Raw genomic sequence first — 26,005 nt, forward strand, 5'->3', positions numbered from 1 at the left:
TCATCCCAAGTATTGAAGATCTGTGTTACCCAATGGACAAATTGCTGCAAAATGGAAACACATTTGAATGGACACCGGAATGCCAAAAATTGTTCGAGCGTTTCAAAACCGTTCTTTCTTTAGACCTCCTGCTCACACATTATGACCCGAAGCTTGACATTGTGGTTTCGGCCGATGCTTCATCTATTGGACTTGGGGCAACGCTTAGTCACAAATTTCCTGATGGATCTCTTAAGGTGGTGCAACACGCATCTAGAGCGCTGAGTAAGGCTGAAGAGGGTTACAGCCAAATCGACCGAGAAGGTCTCGCCATCATGTTTGCTGTAACGAAATTCCATCGGATGCTATACGGTCGACTTTTTACGTTGCAAACCGACCACCGGCCATTAGTGCGAATTTTTGGAAGCAAAATGGAGATTCCAACGTATGCAGCTAATCGATTGCAGAGGTTCGCATTAACACTTCAGCTTCACGACATGACCATCGAATACATCCCCACTGGTTCTTTTGGCAACGCCGACGTTCTTTCTCGCCTCATACAAAACCATGCGAAACCAGAGTCGGAATACATCGTAGCAAGCATCGAATTAGAGCAGGATCTCAGGTCAGATGCCTTACTAACATTCCCTATTCGTTTCAGAGACATTGAGCTCTACACTCAGCAAGATCCGTCGCTCCAGAAGGTTTACAAGTACTTGCGAGATGGTTGGCCTCGCGACGTAGCTTACGGAACAGATCTTGCACGGCTCTACGATAGAAGGGAATCGCTGACCAACGTGGATGGCTGCATTCTTTTTGGAGAGTCATCCCGGAGAAGCTGCGCAATCGCTGTTTAAATCAACTACACCGAGGACATCCGGGAATGCAGAGGATGAAAGCGGTTGCACGTAGCTACGTATATTGGCCTAAGTTGGATGACGAAATAGCACGTTATGTGGCCTCCTGCGAGGCATGTGCAGCAGCGGCAAAATCACCACCAAGGGCAACATCAATGGCGTGGCCAAAACCTTCGGCAGTTTGGAACCGAGTTCACATCGATTACGCGGGCCCTTGGGAGGGCGTTTATTTCCTGGTTGTAGTCGACGCGTATTCCAAATGGCCGGAGATCGTCAAAACTACGAGCACCACCACAACAGCCACGATTGCCATTCTAAGGAACTTGTTTGCTCGTTTCGGTATGCCTGCAACCTTAGTCAGCGACAATGGCACACAGTTCGTTAGCGGTCCGTTGAAGGAGTTTTGTCAGCATAACGGGATTGTGCATATTACTACGGCTCCCTTTCACCCACAGTCGAACGGACAGGCGGAGCGATTCGTCGATACTCTTAAACGTTCTTTGAGGAAGATCAGAACGGAGGATAGTGAGCTAGATGAGGACTTGGAGCTTTTCCTGATGACGTATCGTTCTACACCAAATGCTCAACTCGAACAGCAGAGAAGTCCAGCGGAGGAAATGTTCGGTCGCCCTATAAGAACTGCATTGGAGCTATTGCGACCTCCTTCATCGTGCGAAGAATCTTCCCCATCATCATCAATTTCATCAGTTCGCAGATTTCATCGTAGCGACACAGTTTGGGCAAAGTATTTTAGCAACAACTCGTGGAAGTGGATCCCAGGGAAGATTGTCCGCAGCTGCGGGCGTGTAATGTTCGAGATCGTTCCCGAAGATGGACGATTGTTAAGGCGTCACGAGAATCAGCTGAGGCGACGAGTTGGTAACGGTTCATCACCAGCAGTTCAGCTACCCCTTGACGTGCTGTTGGCGGAATGGAAGGCATCCAGTCAGCCCGAGAGTGGACATCATGTACCGGCAACCCATTCTACTGATCAGTCTGCATTTAGCCAATAGTTCGGCAGGTTTCATTATTAACAGAATCAGAGCACCAAAACAATAAAAGTATGGTTTTTATGAAAGATTTGATGGTTGCAGATTTTATACTAGCCCGCTTGGAATTTTAAAATCACTAAAAACAAGTAATTATTCATTTTAAATGCTGCCGAAAATTGGTACTCGGTAAATGTTGATTTTTGACAGATCAATGCTTTGGGCTACTGCCGAAACTTGAATCAAAAACACACTTTTAATTTCGTTAAATATTCATTTAAAACTTGATCAGAAAACTGTAATGCGTATGCCGACACATAAAACCACATTTTTTGTATCAAATCACCAATCACCAATTTCACTATAAATTATCCAATAACTTGAGAGAAAAATAATATTTTGTCTAATTTGTTCACTATCACTAAATTAGGTTAATTTAATGTTAATGTTAATGTTAATTAATTTTTGCAATGCCCCTTTTCCAGGCATCCGGGCTTCCCGGGTAACTAGCGACTTTGGAGGCTTATGACTTTTGAATGCATATTCCAACATTGACGTAATAATCTGAACAAAATTTAATAATTAATAATAATAGTATTCTGCCTTCTGTCAGTTAATTGTTTTAAATTCAGTGCTCATTACAACGTATATCCACAGGACTCCACACAGCATAAAACGGAGCATTCTAAATTACAAGGCAGAGCCTGCTATTGTTATGGCGAGCTGCTTCAATCCATACTGAGAGGTTATCATTGTTTCCTCCTGGGTACTGAGCAAGCTCGTTTTTTCTCCTCGCTGAGGCGAGATGATTCTGTTTGTAAGGTGAGCAAGTCTACTCCCGTTGATTGCTCTGATGAGATGATCAGGAAACAACCGCTCACATGGTGATTGTTGGCACGATATCTACCTCGTGCAGAAAAACGGCGGTAATGTTTATCAAAACAACGAGCTGTCAAGGACAGCTCGAATAATTTATTATGAAAACATCAGATGGCGCTGCTGGACAGACAAGGGCAGAAAGATAACCCTTAACATGAGACAACTATATTAGCGATTTTAGGACCAATTAGAAATAAGTTCGACTAAGGTCGTTAAGCAGGGTCAGGGGTAGCAAATATCAATCGATAGAAGACATACTAATTTTTAAACTGCGTAATAAAGTCCAAATAAGCCAGTTCTAAGAAAGTCTTTCCAGCTACTCAATATACTGTTACCAGGCGTAACAACAGTGATATCATGATGAGGTTGAATTTCGAAGTAAATAAAAATATCTTCTTCACGTCGAGCCGCCATTGTGTTGTGGTTTGGACTACTACATGTGTGTAGTGTGTGGACACACGATTTTGGAGTACTGCTCAGTAGTTTGGTCCCCTACATCTCGAATCCACGTGGAACGTATCGAGCGGGTGCAGCGATCGTTCACCAGGTTTGCTATATGTAAAATCCTGCGTGGATTGTCCTCCCCCATGCCTCCTTACGAGGGCAGGTGTCGGCAGCTTGGCCTAGAACTATTGGAAAACCGCCGTTCCCATGCCCAATCCACCTTTATTGCCGCATTACTCCTTGGTAATATTAATTCTCCTTCCCGTCTTTCTTCTATCCCTTTCTACGCCCCTAACCGTGTTCTTCGTAACCGCCCTCCCCTAGTGATTCCTTCCCGTCGAACTGCAGTGGGCCGTAATGACCCCCTTCTTTGTGCAATTCGTCGATTTAACTGTGCATATTCTATGTTTGATTTCAACCTTCCCTTATCCTCTTTCAGATCCCGCATCAGAACCCTCCATAATCCCGAGCTGCCTTAATTTTTAATTTTTAATTTTTATTTTTATTTCCAATATTCTTAATCTTTTTTTTTCGATTTTATGATAATTTGTGTTCATTTTTGCTAGGTTAGGAACATAGGTAATAAGTATTATTTAAGTATTTGTGTAACCAACAGGTAGACAAATAAATATGAATATGAATATGAATATGAATATGTGTTGAAGAAAGTGTAAAATCAAGAATGGGAGGATGATGATCATCTTCCCAGGCCAATCATTCATGTACTGACGTTAGTGTAAAATATATATATGGTTCCTCCACTTTCCCCATCAAAGTTTCGAGAAGGACGAAATTATCTTAAAGATATTTAGGTATAAAAAATGAATGTAATATTTCTACATAACACTCGAGTGGATGATTGAGTGTTTTCGACCCATTAATGAATCCGTTAAGGTGTCGCTAAGTCCTATCATCTTACAATCAGTTGGTCTAAACCCCAAAGTCCACTATACGCGCGCGTGTCTTGAAAAATCTACCGCCTACATTCGCTCTTGCTATTAAGGAACGATCAGGGTGGGTATCGAACCACGTACCTTTGCTGCGTCTTCCTTTACACCACCAATTTCCATTTGTTTCAGCGCAGCTTGTTTGTGAAGGCTCCTATATTGTTTCCATGGTTATCTACTCTATTACTGGTTGGTTACCATGGCAACCATATGAAGGACAGATTTCCGTAGCATCAATCACAGATCAGATTTTGCATCTCTCGGCATTTTCTATTAAAACACCGAAGGAAGAAAACGTTTTTCATTGAACAGTGTGTGATTTTGATCCTGTGAAAAAATAGCTGTAAGTATTATTGTACAACAAACTATTTGTAAATCAACTAACTATTACACATTTTAAAACTTTCTAGAACAAACGTAAAACAACAATCAAGCAGCAGTTTGAACGACTTGTTGCTTTAATAGAGTCGAATACTGACGTGTTCAAGGATTTGTCAAAAAGGGGCGCAACATTTTGGGAATTAGTGTCGAAAGAATTGAATTCATTAGGTCCACCAACCAAGGATAGCTCAGGATGGAAGAAGGTAATTTATTTATTTTTGCATGTGACTCGAAAACTAATAGTCCTTAATTCAATTACAGGTCTGGTCTGATTACAGGTAATAATTTCAAAAAAACATCTTTTTATCTTCAAGAATATCGAGCGACAGGAGGGGAGCCTTGCAATCTGCATACTTTTTCTGCCTTAGAGCAGCATCTTATAGATTTGCTAGATTTGCTCATCATCATCAACAACATCATCATCATTGTCATCAACATTACCAACAACAACATCAACAACAATAACAGCAGAAAATGAAGAACGACCTGTTCTATCAAGTGGTAGCTTTTTGCCGCCACTAATTGATGATATGCTATCTGGTGAAAACAGCGTAGCAAATGAAGAGCACCAAGCTAGATTCCTTCCCTAATCCTGCGAGAAAGAAAACACTGTCACAATTGAAATAGCTAGAGATTGCAAAGTACAATCAAATGCAGCAGAACATGTTTGATCTCAAAGTGAAGGAACTAGAGATTAGAACAGAAGAACTGGCTCTTCAAAAAGAAAAGCTTAGTTTTAAAAAAGAAATCGCGAATAAGAAAGAAGTTAGCTTTAAATCAACAGCTGTTGGCCCAAAAACGCGAAGTAGCAAATAAGAAATTAGAGCTTATGATGAAAATAGCTAATAAGAAATTAGAATTAAAATCTGCAAAAGCGAACAAGCAGATAGAAATAAGTTATGAACGACTTACCATTTTAAAAAAATAAACCCAATTAGATATAACTAAAAATATTGCAATGTTAATGTAAATACATCTTTTTTTAATATACAAAAGAAATGCTGAGAATGAAAATGAAACTCCTTTACGATAACATATGAAAACATTACAATATTTATGCTGGGATTAATTTTTTTTTATTATATCGTTTTTAATTTAATCGTTTCTAAACAAAAACATTTCATCAAGATTCTGCTGCCAACCAATGTTGTTTTCTATACATATGTTGTGTAGTGCACAACATATGTTTATAATATTTGTGCACTTTTTTGGCGAATAATTGAGACGCCCATCTGCTCCAAGAATACCATGCATCTCCTATGATGAAAAATAAACAAACTATCGTTAGTAAAACAAATGTTTGGTATACATTTGTACATACCAAACAACTTGTCAGTTATTCCAGAACTATGTAGATCTCTAAAATGTTTGCAATCCCTATGTGGGTCCTTCTACACATATCACCACGTCTGATATTCCCGACCTTTCAAAAAAATATTGTTTTGCCTTCATTCTTTCAGATTCTGTCAAATTCAATTGTATCCAATCGTTCAATAGTGTGATAAAAGGTGGTATCAAATCTCAAATCAGGAGAACTCCGCGGAAACTCCGCGAAATTCTAACAGAAGGTTATCTGGCTTTAAAAAATGAACACTTTGTTTGTACTGTCGACGAAATAAATGGTTGTAAATATAGGCAACAAAATGGAAAATATCAGACGGGGAATTTTATACGCCATATACAATCGGCGCCTCCAGATTTGACAAAATCCCGAGGATTGCTGCAAGAGGACAGTGATGTCCCGATAAAGAAGAGGAAAGTTTCCAAAGTTCCGGTAGCCATTGACCGGCAAAAGCTCCTGGAAGGTATTTAATATATTTAATGTTTTTTTTTGTGTGGCGATTCCGCCAAATAATGTTTACACAAGCTTTAGTAATAACAATAAGTACCAACTAAATGTTACTTAAATCTTAATCGCGCTCTAACATGTCGGCTGATGAATGTTTGGCCTGACATATAGATGGCGCTGATAAATTTAAATCCATTTTTTTTAGTTTGTACCAACCAAGGTTATTAGACTTTATACAGGTTACGACAAAAGCCCGTTTTGGCCGATTTCCAACAAAAAAATGAATGAAAATTTTGACAGACAAATTGGAATGGTTTGTTTACAATTCGACTGGTTTGTTTACAATTTGTCTGGATTGCAATCGTGCTATGGTATGGTGTTGAATCTTGCAAGTTATAATTTATTTAATTATTTTGTAATGTTATGATTATTAATATTGTGATGAATTAACAGCTGTGATAAGGAAGAAATCGAGAAAGTGAGCATCCAGTAAAAATATGCATTTGTTGTGGTGATAAGATCCAACATGTAGGAGTTTAACATTGTGTCAGGTAAAACGATTATATCAAGCAAGCGGAAGATTGCTTTAAAATCATTCGCTTTTCAGCATTATTAGCATTACGGACCAGGAGATAAATGAGCGAGTGAAGTACCCAGCTAGAAAGCATATGTTGAAGGGAAAATGTATGCAGTTGCTATAACTTGTGCGGTAATTTGATTCATATTTTAATGAAATGAATATAAAAATAATTTTCATTTTTTACAAACTTTCTTCTCATAGATTTCTCATATACGTGTGCAGTGCAGACACAGTTTCATCTTACGAGTTTCCTTTCCGACCAAGAACAGTTCAGTAACTATGAAGAGGGAGGGGGGCAAAGTGCCGTATATTCCCAAAGCAATCACTGTTCATACTAGATGAGGAATCATACCATGCCTGGCTGTTGCACAGTATCCGTTGGGATGAGGTTTAGCTCCCTTCAGATTCCACCCGACTGCAACATAATGTCCTGATGACCGAGATGGCATGTTGCTACGGCTAGATGAGTATCTTTGCACTAATGAACGAATGACCCGTTGAATGTTGCTCCATTCTAGGGAACGAATTCTTTTACCACCCGGATGTAACTGTAGCATCAGCAGAGGGAGAAGCTGCTCATATATACCGTCATATAGAGATAAACCGTTAGCTGGCCACCACATGTATTGGCGTATCCCTGTGGTTCCAACAGTGCCGCGTGATGGGTCCAGCACACTAATAACCAACAATTGCAACCATAGCCCGACTCCAGTGTGTGATCTGGTTGCATAATCAGTTCTGACACGCAGACTGGATGCACGTGATCATACGTCATCTACCATCTCAGCTCACTAATGAACAATGAAAGACAGTCAATCTCATATCGAAGCAAACCACTAATAATCAAATCTTGAGAAGCATATCGACGATCGTGGGGATCATTAAACTAAACATACGACACCGAATTTCATATGGGAGAAGAGTAGCACTCGATTGCCTCAAGAGCCGCCTAACGGTTGAACGCTTTCAACCCTGTCAGTTCATACCAGACTAACTGGGTACCAAACAATGCTCGCGTATTCTAAAGTAGGATAGAATAAGCTACAGTAAAGGGTTTTGAAGCAGTGGGGTAACGCACATCATGCATCATCAATGATTCCGACCCGCAAATGGAGCGGGTGTGCTAGATCGGAGTCGGAAACTGTTGTGTCTTTGGCTTGCATCACGTACTTTATTAAAACACTAATATAACAGTACACATCATAAATAATAACAAGCACAATACACACTAAAATACTCGGCCGCGCGCCAGCCATGCCGTGCCCTGCCGGGAGCCCTGCTCGACCGGCTGCTCGCAACACTTGCTTGTCCGAGCGCACAACACACACTAAGCGGCCCGCGCTTAGTGTGCGTACGACAGTGTGCGTGACACACTGTCGTCCCTGGACATTGACCAGTGGTAGCACAACTACCACGGCAAGTCCAGGGGTCGGCACGGCTGCCCACAACAGAAACAAATCCGACCCGAGGTAGTAAGGACTTCAAGTTAACTCGAATGATTAGTAGTTGTAAGAAAGCATAAGCGATTCCATCTACTAACCCAGTAACCCATTGGTGCAGCGAGTTTGGGTCAGGTCAAAGTAGGTTCAATACCCGACCCGTACTCGCTGCACCAATGGGCCGGAATCGCTTATGCTTTCTCGTATCTACCGAAATCGTTGCACATACTGCATCTATTTGTACGTTTCAGGTTGACCCGCACGACTCCGGGATGCTTCGGATTGCTCCGACCCGGTGCGTTCCAGTTGCCCCGCCTTTCACTAGTGTGTGTATAGAAGAACGTGCGTGAGTTGTCGGATCGCTGACCAAGGAGTAGGAGAAGGATGTAAAAGTGAGTTAATGTTTAACGAGCCCGTTGTAACAATAATAATTAGAAAATAAACTTCAAATATATTTGTGTTTTTTGGTAGCATTTATCAAATACGATTTTCCTTTATAACTTTGGCAAATCAAAATATAACTTTATCAAATACGATTTTCCTTCATAACTTTCGTCACAACCATTTACGCAATCACAAAATATTATATAAATAAACACTATTTACAAAACATTTTGATACTCATACTGTACGGGCCGCACACCAGCAGCACCCCTACCGAGAGCACCTACTTGATCAACCTTTGTACACACTCTCTTTTCTGCAATGCACTCGCCTCACTCAAATGTGGGAATTTGTAACCTATGATCCCCCTACCTATGTCACCTATGTACCCACCACAAATGCTTCAAACATCCTTTTCGCTCTGATATTGTACTTGACTCGAGCATAAATGAAATGGACCCCCGCCGTTGTTTAACACTATAGCAGCTGCCGCGACGACAATTATCTCTCGTCTTTTCGCTATAGCACTTAAATTAAGCTTCACCCGAGGTGGCATTAATTCTCAACCCCCACTGGAACAAGACTGCAGTCGTGGGGGGGGGAGGGGGGGGACTGCAGCACGAACATTCGTTTCCTATGATACGGAACAGTAACAGGAGCAGCATAGACGATCACCCTGGAGGCATGGAGCCTCGCCGCTTCCCACACATCGCAGTAGGGTCGCGTTCAGGACTGCATAATTTCTAACCCTTTTTAACAATGCTGCTGCTAGACGGCATACACCCTCGTTCCCAGAAGCTGTGACTGCAATTTCAAACCTGGAGAACAAACGGAACTGGGTAAACAATGCGATGATATCCTAGGCAAATCAGCAGAACTTACTCAGCATTGAACAGGTCAACAACGATGGAACGTGGTAGGATGAAGAAAACTTGAAGCGTTAGTTTCAGCTTCTACAATCTTATTTGTGTTGTTTATTCCAAGCATCAGCTGACCGGCGTCGATTTTGACAGACAAATTGTAAACAAGGTTTACAAAATGGTGACCCTCTCAATCGCTCTGTCGTAACCTGTATAGAGTCTAATAACCTTGGTACCAACCATGAAACGACCATCTGTCAAAATTTGACAGCATTCGGACAATACCCTAGTGAGCTAGAGCATTTTGTGTGACGCAAGTTTTGTGTTTCGATAAATCATGGAAAAGAAGGAATTTTGCGTGATGATAAAGTATTGCTTTTTGAAGGGAAGAAATACAGTTGAAGCTAAAAATTGGCTTGATGATGAGTTTTCGGATACTGCTCCACCAAAACCAACCATAAAATATTGGTATGCTAAATTTAAACGGGGTGAAATGAGCACTGAGGACGGTGAACAAAGTGGACGCCCAAAAGAGGTGGTTACAGACGAAAATATTAAAAAAATCCACAAAATTATTAAAAGTAACCGTAATGTGAAGTTGATCGAGATAGCTTACACCCTAAAGATATTCAAGGAACGTGTTGGACATATCGTTCACGAGTATTTGGATATGAGAAAGCTCTGTGAAAAATGGGTGCCGCATGAGCTCACATTTGACCAAAAACAACAACGAGTTGATTATTCGCAGCAGTGTTTGGAGCTGTTTGAGCGAAATAATTCCGAGTTTTTGCGTCGGTATGTTATCATGGATCAGACATGGCTTCACCACTACACTCCAAAGTCCAATAGACAATCGTCTGAGTGGAATGGTCGCGATGAACCTGCTCCAAAGCGGAGAAAAACGCAACAATCAGCTGGCAAGGGTATGGCGTCAGTTTTTGGGATTCGCAAGGAATAATCTTCATGGACTACCTTGAGAAAGGAAAGACCATTAACAGCGAATACTACATCAAGTTGTTGGAGCGTTTCCTCACCCCAGTATTCCCCAGTATAATATATATATATATATATATATATATATATATATATATATATATATATATATATATATATATATATATATATATATATATATATATATATATATATATATATATATATATATATATATATATATATATATATATATATATACATCTTAATTAGGCCATACGGCCCGTTGAAGATTAATAAATAATAATAATAATAATAATAATATAGATATATATATATATATATATATATATATATATATATATATATATATATATATATATATATATATATATATATACACATATATATATATCTCTAAATAGCAACCTTTCACCTTGACCACTGATGGAAGAATTTTTTTTTTTTTTTTAAATTGATTTTTATAGAGACTTTGAGCCTTTCGGCTTCATTCGCCTCTTCGTAAACTACTTAAACCTAACAATCTTCTTTCCCAGGGCATTTCCTCCCTGTGTAAACCTTAATCCGAGTTTGCTCGGTTACCTTAAAGCTAAGCTTAAAACTAAAAGGAAGATCAATTTATTAAATTATCAATTTAAGATCAATATTAATTTACGACACATAAACTAAATTTCTTCATAAAGGTTTGTCATACGGAGGAATTTGAGGAGTTTTCGCTGACATTTGGGGTCGGGTGATAGGATGATGTCTATGCTGGTATCAAGATGGCATAAGGCGCGTTCGGTGGTGTATCCATGGCAATCGGTGAGAATATGACGAACAGTAATGTTTACGCCACAAAAGCTGCATAACGGTGGACTGGACTTTTCTAGGAGATAGGAATGTGTAAGCCGGGTGTGTCCAATCCTGAGGCGTGATAGCACTCGTTGGTTCTGGCTGGAGTGTGTGTCTTTCCAGGCTGTTGTTGATGGTTTGATGGTTCGAAGAATAGAATTTTGTTTCCGGTGCCAGGTGAGGTTCCATTTTTCGTCAACTATTGTTTTGCTCCATTTGTTGAAGTCTCTGCGGGCTATGGTTGTGTTGTTTTCTGGAGGACGGAGCCGACCCTGGTTTGCAAGTTGGTCAGCTTTCTCGTTTCCGCTGATACTCGAGTGACCAGGTATCCAGCAGAATGTTATAACCGGGGAGTTATCTAGTTGATCTAATAGTTGGATGTGCGGATCTCGGATGTTACCATGTTCTAGGGCGGCTAAAACACTGGCACTGTCGGTGAAAATAATATTTGGTTTATTAAGGCAAATACCTTCTTGCGCGGCGACTATCATGGCTATTGCTTCAGCTGAGAATATAGAGGTATGGTCTGGTAGTTTGATGGCACAACTGTTGTTGGAGGAGAAAATACCGAAACCGGCGGATTCATTAAGGACAGAGCCGTCGGTAAAGATATGATGGTGATTCTGGTATTTGCTTTGGATGAGACTGGTAAAATGATGGCCGGCGAAATGGCTGCAATTTCCTGCACGTAGTTTATCTTTTAAAGACCAGTCTATTGTAGGCGGTTGACGATACCAAGGGCGTCCTCCGCGTCCGGTAAGCTTGCTGATATGGGGAAGCTGGTCGTTGGTAAGGGCATGAAATTGTGCATTGACTCTGTTGATAAATGATTCGGCTTTGATGTCCTTCTCTAGGATGCGTCCTGCTGCTGCTGTTAATCTGTTGGTGATAATGTAATCAAAAGGAAGAAGTCCGCTCTCACAAAGTAGAGAGAGGATTGGACTGGTGCAGAAGGCTCCAGTTGAAAGGCGGATGGCTGTATGGTATATGGGAGCAATACGCTTCTCAAAGTTTTCTCGTTGGCGAGAGACAATCTCAATACCGTAGAGAATTTTGGGAAGCATCCAGCTATTGAGGATCTGCAGAAGTGTTAGACGTGATGCACGATGTTGTCCAGCTCCTAACATCCTAAAGAGGTTAAGTCTGGTTTTTGCTTCTTTTCTTATCCGGTTGGAGTGGGGAATGAAAGTAAGTTTTGTGTCAAATGTAACACCTAATATTTTCGCTGAGTTTACATTTGGTATGATGTGGTTGTGAAGTTTGATTGGTAGTTTGCGATGAAAGCCCATTTTGCAGATATGGAGGATTTAAGATTTGGAATGGGATATTTCATGACCTGTCCACCGAGACCATTGCCTTATCTTGTCAACTCCTTTTTGGAGAAGCTGACGAGACGTGCTAACAGATCTCGATGAAGAGACCAGAATGATATCATCGGCATAGACAAAAGGTTTGATTTCATATCGAATGGAGCAAAACAGAGATTCTATACTGATAAGGAAAAGTGTAGGAGAAAGGATGGCGCCCTGAGGGACACCGTTTTCTAGAGGATATGGATTAGAAACACTATTACCGATTAGGACTCTAAATGATCTGTCTGTAAAAAAATTGTCTATGAAATTAGTGAGCCGGCCACCAAAGCCCCAAAAAGCTAGTTGAGAAAGAATGGAATGGCGCCAAGTGCGATCAAAAGCTTTGGAAATATCTATGATGGCAAAGTCTATGTGATGATCCTGGTCTATTGATTTTTGAATAGTATCATCTAATTTGGCAAAATATGTTTCCGTGCCCAACCCGCTCCAAAAAGCGTGTTGGTCAGAGCTAAGCAGGTTTCTGTCTTCTAATTCTTGCGAGAGGCGGCGATTAACCATGCGTTCTAAAACTTTACCCATGCAGCTAAGGAGGGAGATTGGACGGTAGCTATCAACGTTGTTGTTAGGTTTGTTAGGTTTGGGTATGGGGATAGTTAAACTACTTTTCCAATCATTAGGAATATTACCAGAAGACCAAATACTATTGTAAATGTTAAGAAGGGTGGATTTAGTTTCTACAGGGAGGTTTTGCAGTAAGGGATATCCTATGTTATCGGGACCAGCAGATCTACCTTTACATTTCCTTAGTGCCCAATGGAGTTCAGTTAATGTGAAAAGACTATTGTATCTATGTTCAGTGGCATCAGGGAAAGAAATTGGAACAGATTCAGTGTTAAGTTTATGGGTTTGAAAATTACTCGGATAATTGTGTGTGGCAGAAACATCAGAAAAGTGGATGGCAAAGGCTTCAGGTACTTCAGCAGGGGCAATGATAGTGTCCTGGGTTTTGAGAACTATTGTGGAGCTTTGTTGATTTTTACCATTCAAACAACCGACTCGTTTCCACACTTCCTTGCTAGATAACTGAGGATTAATTTCATTAATGAAATTATCCCAGTAATTCTTTTTGGCAAGACGAACTGCTTCCTTGGCAAGTCGATTGGCTGTACGAAATTCCTCAGCAAAAATTGGTGTGAAAAAATTATCCGGATTTTTGCTAGCTCGGCGGAATTTACGCAAAGCAGCTCTGCGAGCTTTAATAGCTGCAGCAACTGTTGCGTTCCACCATGGCTCACATCTTTTTCCAGGTTTTCCAGTTGTACGGGGAATACTCCGAGAAGCGGCGTATTCAATGCATGCAGTAAAGCGAGAGAGAGAGGGGGATTTTCATCAAGTGGAAGATTGAATATTATTTCTCTTTGATATGCTGCCCAATTGGCCTCCTCATATTTCCACCTGGGGCGGAGAAGAGGCCGCTGGGGATTTAAACTACTGTGGATTAAAAGTGGAAAATGATCACTACCATGAGTGTCATTAGAAACTGTAACTGTGAACTGCTGTGCCATAGAAGATGATACAGCGCAGTAGTCAAGTATGGAGCGTTTGCCGTTTATGGGAGAAATACGTGTAGCGGATTGGTTTGAAATTACTTCCAGACCAATTGTTTCTAAAACACAAGCAATGCTGTTCCCTCTGTTACATGAGGTCGAGCAACCCCAGGTGGTATGTTGGGCATTAAAATCCCCTAAAACAATTAAATTATTACTAATTTGCTGAAACGTACTAGTGAGATCGGAAATTATTGTAAAAGGGTTGATTGAATGAGAAAGATATAAACATACTATGGAGCATTGTACGGGAGAAGAAATGTCTACAACTACTGCGGGAAGATTAGTGGATATAGCTATTCTATTTGATGGAATGTGTTTTAAAATGCCTACAGCTACACTATGATGAGGTATGGTTGGGTGTATGTTAGTGTACCAATTGTATCTATTAAGAGGAGAGCTAAGGAGAGAGGGAACTGTCATTACTTCTTGAAGGGTGATTATTGTTGGATCGTGTCTATTGATTAGTAGTTTTAGTTCTTCTATATTTTGGTTCATGCTTCTGATATTAATTAAGGATAATGCAAATATGGATGAATAGTTATTCGATTGATATGATGAATTGAATTATGTAGTAAAGGAAAAATGGATAAAAGTTAATGCTTGTAATCAGAAGGATATTGTTAATATTGAAATTATAAACTAATCTACAGATTTCGTGTTAGATCTAAGAGTTTTTTTAGAGGCGACAGAGGGAGAAGGATTGGATGTGAGAGGGTTGGGGGATTGGGATGAGGGAGAGATGGGGATGATTTTTCGGGGTTGGGATTCCTCTTCCGAGGAGGGGGTGTTCTTTTGGTGGGAACGTTTCCGTTTGTTAGTGGTGTTATTTTGTTCGTCTGCGTCATTTTGTTTTACATGTTTTACTTTTTCTACTTTTTCGTCTTCATTATCTTCTTCAGTTTCTTCTTCAGTGCTTTCTTCCGTGCTTTCTTCCGTGCTAAAATCGTCTAATTCTTCTTCACTTTCATCCTCTTCAATTTCCATTTGAGATTCTATTTTCTTTTTCTAAACTCTTTTCAAAATTCTTGCACATTCTTTTCATAGTTTTATCCTGATCTTCGATTTTTGTTGTTAGATTAGTTACTGTTTGTGTAAGCAAAATTATCATTTTTTCTAGAGATTCATTCTTTTTCTTGAGTTCTTCAATTTTGGTGTCTTTTTCATCTACTGTGTGTGTCTGTTGTGCGTATGTGATACGGTTTTGAATGGGACTAGAATTTGTGGAATGGGTAGCATTAAGCAGAACTTTACGTGCCTCACCGTGAGAACAGTTGTTGTCGATCTTGTACTTGATGACCTGTTCTTCTTGAATATAGCGGGGACAGGTACGAGACGTGGTGCTGTGGTTGTCCTTGCAGTTTATGCACACGGGATCTACGGTGCACTCTCCATGCGCAGGGGTACCACAGTTAGTGCAGGTAGGCGACAGTTTACAGTGAATCTGTGTATGTCCAAACTGTCCACACTTAAAACACTGCATTGGTTTCGGGTAATAGGCTCTTGTTTTTACTTGTAAAGCACCAAGGCGAATAAACTCCGGAATGGAGGTAGCATTGATTCGAAGCAGAAAAATGTTTGTTGGCACAATTTCACCATTCACTTTACGCGTAAAACGCCGAACATTCATTACTTTTTGGTCACTCAAGTTCTCCAAAATATCTTCATCACTTATTCCTTTTAGATCCGGGGCAAAAATTACACACTGAACACTATTGAGGGTCACATGAGGAGCAACTTTCACAAGGGTTCCATCGATTAACTTTGTAATTTTTTGAAGCTTCTCGAAGTGGCTTTGGTTCCTAGTTTTCAGCAAAAGCTTCTTTCCACTGTCGATTTTACGGCCAAACTCACTAAGATCACTGCCAACGGCGTCCTTGATGGTTTTACCTACGATGAATGGGTTTACGGGCAAGACAGAGTCATTTGCCATTTGAAGCACCAAATACTTTAGTTCACCATTCTCATTGTCTTTGTCCATCCATGGGGGCATAGGTCTCACTCTACGAGTGGTCCCGGGAGGGGGAAAATTCCCCCCTAAGGGGGAAGGGTCTGACATGGTGCCAGCCCAATGTAAAAATATTTCTTTTAAAACAACTATTTATTTCAATTTCAAATCACTGTTTAAATCACAGAATCACCACACCAACAAACACTTCACTGTGATACAGATATTATCCCTAACCACGTAAAACCAGTCCTGAAAAGGACTGCATTGAACGGCTAAAAGTAACACTTCACAGCAAGGTCGCACACGAAACAAAGAGGAAAAATACCGGGTAACAAATCACAGACTACAGAGCAGGAGGTATAAGAAATACGTCCGCACACTTCAGCTGTCACAAGTCGGACGATCACGAATGGAACTTGACTGACTGATGGAAGAATGAAGCGCAACACGGTTTGGCTCTCCTTTTATACTGCCGCAAAACGCTGCCGGCACTCAAAACTCAGGATAAGTAGCGCACCAAAAATGAGAGTATAAAAGCCAAAATTCGGCTATTGCAAATTCAGTACGCATCGAACTGTTGGCGATGACACACCTAGTGAACGCAAAAAAAAAAACACACAATTTTTTTTCCTATTTTTATGTCCACCAGTGTATCGAGCGGGTGCAGCGATCGTTCCCCAGGTTTGCTATATGTAAAATCCTGCGTGGATTGTCCTTTCCCATGCCTCCTTACGAGGGCAGGTGTCGGCAGCTTGGCCTAGAACTATTGGAAAACCGCCGTTCCCATGCCCAATCCACCTTTATTGCCGCATTACTCCTTGGTAATATTAATTCTCCTTCCCGTCTTTCTTCTATCCCTTTCTACGCCCCTAACCGTGTTCTTCGTAACCGCCCTCCCCTAGTGATTCCTTCCCGTCGAACTGCAGTGGGCCGTAATGACCCCCTTCTTTGTGCAATTCGTCGATTTAACTGTGCATATTCTATGTTTGATTTCAACCTTCCCTTATCCTCTTTCAGATCCCGCATCAGAACCCTCCATAATCCCGAGCTGCCTTAATTTTTAATTTTTAATTTTTATTTTTATTTCCAATATTCTTAATCTTTTTTTTTCGATTTTATGATAATTTGTGTTCATTTTTGCTAGGTTAGGAACATAGGTAATAAGTATTATTTAAGTATTTGTGTAACCAACAGGTAGACAAATAAATATGAATATGAATATGAATATGAATATGTGTTGAAGAAAGTGTAAAATCAAGAATGGGAGGATGATGATCATCTTCCCAGGCCAATCATTCATGTACTGACGCTAGTGTAAAATATATATATGGTTCCTCCACTTTCCCCATCAAAGTTTCGAGAAGGACGAAATTATCTTAAAGATATTTAGGTATAAAAAATGAATGTAATATTTCTACATAACACTCGAGTGGATGATTGAGTGTTTTCGACCCATTAATGAATCCGTTAAGGTGTCGCTAAGTCCTATCATCTTACAATCAGTTGGTCTAAACCCCAAAGTCCACTATACGCGCGCGTGTCTTGAAAAATCTACCGCTTACATTCGCTCTTGCTATTGAGGAACGATCAGGGTGGGTATCGAACCACGTACCTTTGCTGCGTCTTCCTTTACACCACCAATTTCCATTTGTTTCAGCGCAGCTTGTTTGTGAAGGCTCCTATATTGTTTCCATGGTTATCTACTCTATTACTGGTTGGTTACCATGGCAACCATATGAAGGACAGATTTCCGTAGCATCAATCACAGATCAGATTTTGCATCTCTCGGCATTTTCTATTAAAACACCGAAGGAAGAAAACGTTTTTCATTGAACAGTGTGTGATTTTGATCCTGTGAAAAAATAGCTGTAAGTATTATTGTACAACAAACTATTTGTAAATCAACTAACTATTACACATTTTAAAACTTTCTAGAACAAACGTAAAACAACAATCAAGCAGCAGTTTGAACGACTTGTTGCTTTAATAGAGTCGAATACTGACGTGTTCAAGGATTTGTCAAAAAGGGGCGCAACATTTTGGGAATTAGTGTCGAAGGAATTGAATTCATTAGGTCCACCAACCAAGGATAGCTCAGGATGGAAGAAGGTAATTTATTTATTTTTTGCATGTGACTCGAAAACTAATAGTCCTTAATTCAATTACAGGTCTGGTCTGATTACAGGTAATAATTTCAAAAAAACATCTTTTTATCTTCAAGAATATCGAGCGACAGGAGGGGAGCCTTGCAATCTGCATACTTTTTCTGCCTTAGAGCAGCATGTTATAGATTTGCTAGATTTGCTCATCATCATCATTGTCATCATCATTACCAACAACAACATCAACAACAATAACAGCAGAAAATGAAGAACGACCTGTTCTATCAAGTGGTAGCTTTTTGCCGCCACTAATTGATGATATGCTATCTGGTGAAAACAGCGTAGCAAATGAAGAGCACCAAGCTAGATTCCTTCCCTAATCCTGCGAGAAAGAAAACACTGTCACAATTGAAATAGCTAGAGATTGCAAAGTACAATCAAATGCAGCAGAACATGTTTGATCTCAAAGTGAAGGAACTAGAGATTAGAACAGAAGAACTGGCTCTTCAAAAAGAAAAGCTTAGTTTTAAAAAAGAAATCGCGAATAAGAAAGAAGTTAGCTTTAAATCAACAGCTGTTGGCCCAAAAACGCGAAGTAGCAAATAAGAAATTAGAGCTTATGATGAAAATAGCTAATAAGAAATTAGAATTAAAATCTGCAAAAGCGAACAAGCAGATAGAAATAAGTTATGAACGACTTACCATTTTAAAAAAATAAACCCAATTAGATATAACTAAAAATATTGCAATGTTAATGTAAATACATCTTTTTTTAATATACAAAAGAAATGCTGAGAATGAAAATGAAACTCCTTTACGATAACATATGAAAACATTACAATATTTATGCAGGGATTAATTTTTTTTATTATATCTTTTTTAATTTAATCGTTTCTAAACAAAAACATTTCATCAAGATTCTGCTGCCAACCAATGTTGTTTTCTATACATATGTTGTGTAGTGCACAACATATGTTTATAATATTTGTGCACTTTTTTGGCGAATAATTGAGACGCCCATCTGCTCCAAGAATACCATGCATCTCCTATGATGAAAAATAAACAAACTATCGTTAGTAAAACAAATGTTTGGTATACATTTGTACATACCAAACAACTTGTCAGTTATTCCAGAACTATGTAGATCTCTAAAATGTTTGCAATCCCTATGTGGGTCCTTCTACACATATCACCACGTCTGATATTCCCGACCTTTCAAAAAAATATTGTTTTGCCTTCATTCTTTCAGATTCTGTCAAATTCAATTGTATCCAATCGTTCAATAGTGTGATAAAAGGTGGTATCAAATCTCAAATCAGGAGAACTCCGCGGAAACTCCGCGAAATTCTAACAGAAGGTTATCTGGCTTTAAAAAATGAACACTTTGTTTGTACTGTCGACGAAATAAATGGTTGTAAATATAGGCAACAAAATGGAAAATATCAGACGGGGAATTTTATACGCCATATACAATCGGCGCCTCCAGATTTGACAAAATCCCGAGGATTGCTGCAAGAGGACAGTGATGTCCCGATAAAGAAGAGGAAAGTTTCCAAAGTTCCGGTAGCCATTGACCGGCAAAAGCTCCTGGAAGGCATTTAATATATTTAATGTTTTTTTTTTGTGTGGCGATTCCGCCAAATAATGTTTACACAAGCTTTAGTAATAACAATAAGTACCAACTAAATGTTACTTTAATCTTAATCGCGCTCTAACATGTCGGCTGATGAATGTTTGGCCTGACATATAGATGGCGCTGATAAATTTAAATCCATTTTTTTTTTTTAGTTTGTACCAACCATGAAACGAGTTCTGTCAAAGTTTGACAGCATTCGGACAATACCCTAGTGAGCTAGAGCATTTTGTGTGACGCAAGTTTTGTGTTTCGATAAATCATGGAAAAGAAGGAATTTTGCGTGATGATAAGGTATTGCTTTTTGAAGGGAAGAAATACAGTTGAAGCCAAAAATTGGCTTGATGATGAGTTTTCGGATACTGCTCCACCAAAACCAACCATAAAATATTGGTATGCTAAATTTAAACGGGGTGAAATGAGCACTGAGGACGGTGAACACAGTGGACGCCCAAAAGAGGTGGTTACAGACGAAAATATTAAAAAAATTCACAAAATTATTAAAAGTAACCGTAATGTGAAGTTGATCGAGATAGCTTACACCCTAAAGATATTCAAGGAACGTGTTGGACATATCGTTCACGAGTATTTGGATATGAGAAAGCTCTGTGAAAAATGGGTGCCGCATGAGCTCACATTTGACCAAAAACAACAACGAGTTGATTATTCGCAGCAGTGTTTGGAGCTGTTTGAGCGAAATAATTCCGAGTTTTTGCGTCGGTATGTTATCATGGATGAGACATGGCTTCACCACTACACTCCAAAGTCCAATAGACAATCGTCTGAGTGGACTGGTCGCGATGAACCTGCTCCAAAGCTCCAAAGAAAAACGCAACAATCAGCTGGCAAGGTTATGGCGTCAGTTTTTTGGGATTCGCAAGGAATAATCTTCATGGACTAGCTTGAGAAAGGAAAGACCATTAACAGCGAATACTGCATCAAGTTGTTGGAGCGTTTGAAGGACGAAATTGCTACAAAACGGCCACATTTGAAGAAAAAAATTTTTGTGTTCAATGGAGGCAACGCACCGTGCCACAAATCAGTGAAAACAATGGCGAAAATTCAAGAATTAGGCTATGAATTGCTTCCCCACCCCCAGTATTCTCCAGTATAATATATATATATATATATATATATATATATATATATATATATATATATATATATATATATATATATATATATATATATATATATATATATATATATATATATATATATATATATATATATATATACATATATATATATATATATATATATATATATATATATATATATATATATATATATATATATATACATATATATATATATATATATATATATATATATATATATATATATATATACATATATATATATATATATATATAATATACATATATACATATATATTAATTTAAAGCAAAACGTTACATAGAAATCAACATTCGTTCCAAATCCGCAGCGCAAAACTTCGCGGATTTCTTCCCATACAAACGGGAACGTTCGACCCCGGCAGGTACAACTCATTCTTTCACGCGCTTCTTACGGTCTCTCAACGGTACGTTATTTTAAAACTGAGCACCAAGTGAGCGCCTTCTGACAACCGCGGCGAACGGATCTCGTCGTTCGAAGCCCATCTACCAGCCGACGTGTATTTTCTGCGATCAAAAAGAAAATAATATTTAAATAATTACTTCAGAACGAAATAAGAAATGAGAAATGTCGTCAATGGATTGTTATCTAAGCAATTAGAATCTGTCTCCAAAGAGCTACAAAACTCAATAAAGCAAGTCGAACTTCAGCGAATTAGTTTTAATAAATTTAAAGAAACTGTTTTGTCACCCTCCCAGTATGAACAAAAAATTAAAAATGTAAAAAATAAATTAAGCCTCAAATCAAACAGATATAATTACAGAGAAACGAATAAAAAGTTCGATGGACTAAAGAAGAAATTGACATTTTTTATGCTAGGCTATTTCGGAAAAAGATCGTATCAGTACTTTGAAAATGACATGCATTTTACTGTAGTAGGCCCATGTACAATACAACGATATTCAAGTGAACTGGATCTCAAGCAAGGTATACTAAATGATGTCCTAATTGTATTAAATAAGATACCTTCAAAATGAATGATAACGAAGTGAATTTATATTATCGTTTGATGAAATAAAAGTAAGCAACACTTTGGAATATGATTCGGGCGCTAATGAAGTTCTTGGAGCGCATAATTATTTGCAAGTGGTCATAGCAAGAGAACTTTTTAAAAACTGAAAACAACCAGTATTTATTGAATTCGATCACCGATGATAAAAGATATTCTCCACGAAATCATTCGACGGTTGCATTATTTTAAAAATATAAATGTCATGGGTATAGTTAGCGATAATTGCCAATCCAATGTTGGATGCTGGAAGGATCTTGGAGCTCATGACTACTCTCGTCCATATTTTAACCACCTTATTACAAATTTTAATATTTATGTTTTTCCTGATGCACCTCATATTTTAAGACTAATACGGAATAATACTGTTAGGCACTGGATTTGAATAAAATGATACAATTACATTAATACACGACAAGTTCATTGAACTGATAGGAAATACAAACGTGGCTAAAATCACTCCAATATTTAAACTAACCGATAATTGTTTGCATATGACACCACAAGAGGGCCAAAATGTCTAAAAAGCCGAAGAGCTTTTGTCCAAGACCACTGTAATTGCTCGGCAAAGATACTTCCCAGATGATAGTGATGCAAAAAAACTAGCTTCATTCATTGAAAACTTACACAGAAAACTTGTTTTACTGAACTTCAGACAAATAAAAGTTATGCATAAAAATAAATATTATTCAAAATAATTTTTGACAGCATGGGTGAAAACTTTTCCCCTAACAAGCTTGCTGACGACATGCCGAATACACAAATGATCTTAGACTGTTAAAAAGTCGAGCAGTGGGATATGCAGTTGAAAACTTCATATAAAAAAACCATTTCAGTCGGATAGCTATATCTACTGCTCCACCCCAGTTGATATAACAGTGGATAACTTATTAATATTAAAAAAAACATGTTTAACAGCTTGCAAAAATTATATTTTATCGCTGTTTGAGTTATTTGAGATGTTTTATCACTCGATGTAGCTAAAATATTGTTTTTTTAGAAAATATGAATTTACCTTTTTTTATAAACAATCAAAACACATAAATTTAGGTTTATAACAGGTACAGTTTTTATGGTTTTTATGGTACAGGCTAAGATATAAGAAACCAACAAAACAAATTGGTTTTGAATCAAATACACTTTATTTTTTTTCTTGGGGGAGTGGGGGTGTTGGTCGGGATCCCTCATATATGGCCCCCTGTAGTCTTTGAGTCCCTTTGTCCATGGAGCCTGTATCGCTCACGGAGGCCCGCGATGGGAGTACTGTACACACCCTATATGCTGGACTTGATATCCACGGGGCCTCCCGCGGCCACTCAGTCCTCTTACCGTTAATTCCGCCATTGCGGAGGGGGCGTAATAGGTTTAAATTTAAGTGGCCAGATGTCTTGGATGCTTCGGTCATTAAGGCCAGGATAATGGACTGGCGACATCGAGAGACCGTGAGAGGCTTCGGACACTCCTTATTGCATGGAATAATTGTACCGCGTTGTTTCAAAATATTTTTGCACGAGAGCGTAAAATACGGACGTTCACGGAATCAACGTTCGCGGTGGCTGCAGTTGATGGGCGCACATGGTACATGGCACAGGACAAGGGTCAGCGAATGCGGCAAGTTCAGAAAAGATTCAAATCTCTTCCTCCAGTTCATACGATTTTATTTCATCTAGACTTGTTCAGCCAACAACCCGTTTTACACATTACCAGGATCGTTTGAACAGGCTTACAGTCGGTACTGTCTAAGGCCACTTCTGGTGTGGACTCTTCACTAGATGATCCGTAAAAAAGCCAAATTTATTATTTTATTCATTCCGCAAAACAACACCTCTAAATGTAAACAAAATTGTGATTGCCATATAGGCAAAAGCAATGGCTACTCGAATCGGAAAGAGTTATCCATCAGTGGAGAAATTATCCACCGGTGGATTCGAGCATATTAACCGATTGGATAAATTTTATCGATTTTCGTTGGCGATCAGGCCCATTGTGTCGCTATATTCTTCTAAATTGACATTAATGTTCTCATAACATCTAACAAACTTATTCTACACGTACGTACCTAACAACCGAGACCCTTAAGAAACATTAAATCCAATGCAAACTCATTTGTTTTATGTTTCTATTAAATTCTTAATATCAGCATAATTTTGTGCAGACTCGATTGCACATTCTATATGGAAAAACAGATATGCATCTGTCTAGAAACGAAATAGGAATGAAAATAACAAGATACACACACTTGGAAACTTTGCTACAACTAGTGATGGATTGTCAAACCAACAGTTTCGCTCGTTGCCGTCCGAAGCCTATAGAGCCATCTAGAGTCATTCGGAACCGTTGGAGTCATCGGTTGTTGCACGGAGCGGCTAGTCTGCAGTCAGAAATGGTTCCGGTCGTTCCAACCGATCTTAATGCCTCTGACTGCCGAGTAAAGGCTTCAGTCGGCTCTGAATTGCTCCGAACGGATGTGCACGGCTCCGACCTTAGTATGTTACATCTTTGATATTCGATTGGAGCCACTTATGTTTTTTTTTTCATAATCATCCCACCATAACAATCAGTTAATATCCAATATGTACGACTTGTCGAAAGCGTTTGTAGCCAAGTTGAATTTATTTGCATCTCACATTCTAGAAGACGAATTGTACTTTGCAACTAGTGATGAGTCAAGTAGCACTTCGCACATTTGTTGTGTTCCGCACGATTTTTGTGCTCCGCACAGTTTGTGTGCTCCGCACAGTTATTGTGTGCTCCGCACAGTTTCTGTGCTCCGCACAGTTATTGTGTGCTCCGCACAGTTATTGTATGCAACTGTGCGGAGCACACAAACTGTGCAAGTGAATAAATCGAGGTTTCCATTGTTATTTTTGCAATCTAAAGTGTTAATATGTTAATATGTATACTTAAAACACCATTTATTTGTAAAGTAAGATTAAATCTAATAAGATTCATCAAAATGAAACTTAAATGACTTTCATTAGACATTCAAAATCTGAAAGCCGCTCGTGTCGTCCTGCGGAGCACACAAACTGTGCAAACTGTGTGGTAGCTGTGCGGAGCACAAAAAGTGTGCAAAGCACACTAATTGTGCGATAACACAGTAACTGTGCGGTCGCACATTAGCTGTGTGCGTGCATAAAAACTGTGCAGGAACACAGCTACTGTGCGACCACACATTAAGTGTGCTACCACGCACACACAGCACAGTAGATTGTGCGTGGTACCACAGCACCACACAGTGAAAAGTGGTACTTGACTCATCACTATTTGCAACCTCCCCAAAAATAAAAACCAAAATGAAATGAAAGCATAATCTTAAGATAAAAGGATTTAGATTAGAGATTAAAATTAAACGAAATGCCGAAGTCCTGCAATACATTGCTAATTAATAGGTTAGCACACACAGTCCTTTCCTTAATTCGCGAATCATTTCCCTTCAAGTGTAAAAAAAAAAAAAATATTTGACAATCTTTTTGGGTTCACACACCATGAATCTGCGTCGGATAAAAATATCGTAATTTAACAAAATTATTCATAAACAACGGATTCTTGTTATAAGAAATGGATATACCACCAGAGCATTTGGGACTTGGAAATTAGCGAAAACTAATGTTTAAACACGATTTATTACAATTTTTCTCTTGAACTGTAAAAAAATTGCAGGCAAATATTCTTGTTATTCATCAAGCGATGGATAGCTCGGATTTATTATTAAAAAATCACAACAGGAAGCTAGATTTGCCCTTACTTACTTACTTATCCGGCGCTACAACCGCTTTGCGGTCTTGGCCTGCCTCAGGAGTGTCCGAAACCGCTCACGGTCACGCGCCTTCGTCTGCCAGTCCGTTATCCCGGCCTTAATGGCGGACGCCTCCACGCCATCTTGCCACCTCAATTTGGGCCTACCACGCCTCCTCTGTCCTTGTGGACGGCC

General features: G+C 39.1%; 3 long non-coding RNA genes across 3 annotated transcripts; 2 read left to right on the plus strand and 1 right to left on the minus strand.

The window, feature by feature from the left end:
* Positions 1 to 6,487: 6,487 nt before the first annotated feature.
* On the plus strand, positions 6,488 to 7,162 carry LOC120897031. The gene is made up of 4 exons (XR_005738485.1): positions 6,488 to 6,636; positions 6,719 to 6,816; positions 6,873 to 6,974; positions 7,047 to 7,162. It is a non-coding gene; the product is annotated as an uncharacterized LOC120897031 (long non-coding RNA).
* A 1,063-nt stretch (positions 7,163 to 8,225) lies between these two features.
* LOC120897033 lies at positions 8,226 to 8,766 on the plus strand. Its single transcript, XR_005738487.1, has 2 exons — positions 8,226 to 8,314; positions 8,536 to 8,766. It is a non-coding gene; the product is annotated as an uncharacterized LOC120897033 (long non-coding RNA).
* Positions 8,716 to 9,756, minus strand: LOC120897032. Its single transcript, XR_005738486.1, has 2 exons — positions 9,551 to 9,756; positions 8,716 to 9,486 (listed from the first exon to the last, which is right to left on the minus strand). It is a non-coding gene; the product is annotated as an uncharacterized LOC120897032 (long non-coding RNA).
* Between the last annotated feature and the right edge of the window lie 16,249 nt (positions 9,757 to 26,005).

Source organism: Anopheles arabiensis, chromosome 2 (genome assembly GCF_016920715.1).
Source record: "Anopheles arabiensis isolate DONGOLA chromosome 2, AaraD3, whole genome shotgun sequence".
NCBI lineage: Eukaryota > Metazoa > Arthropoda > Insecta > Diptera > Culicidae > Anopheles > Anopheles arabiensis.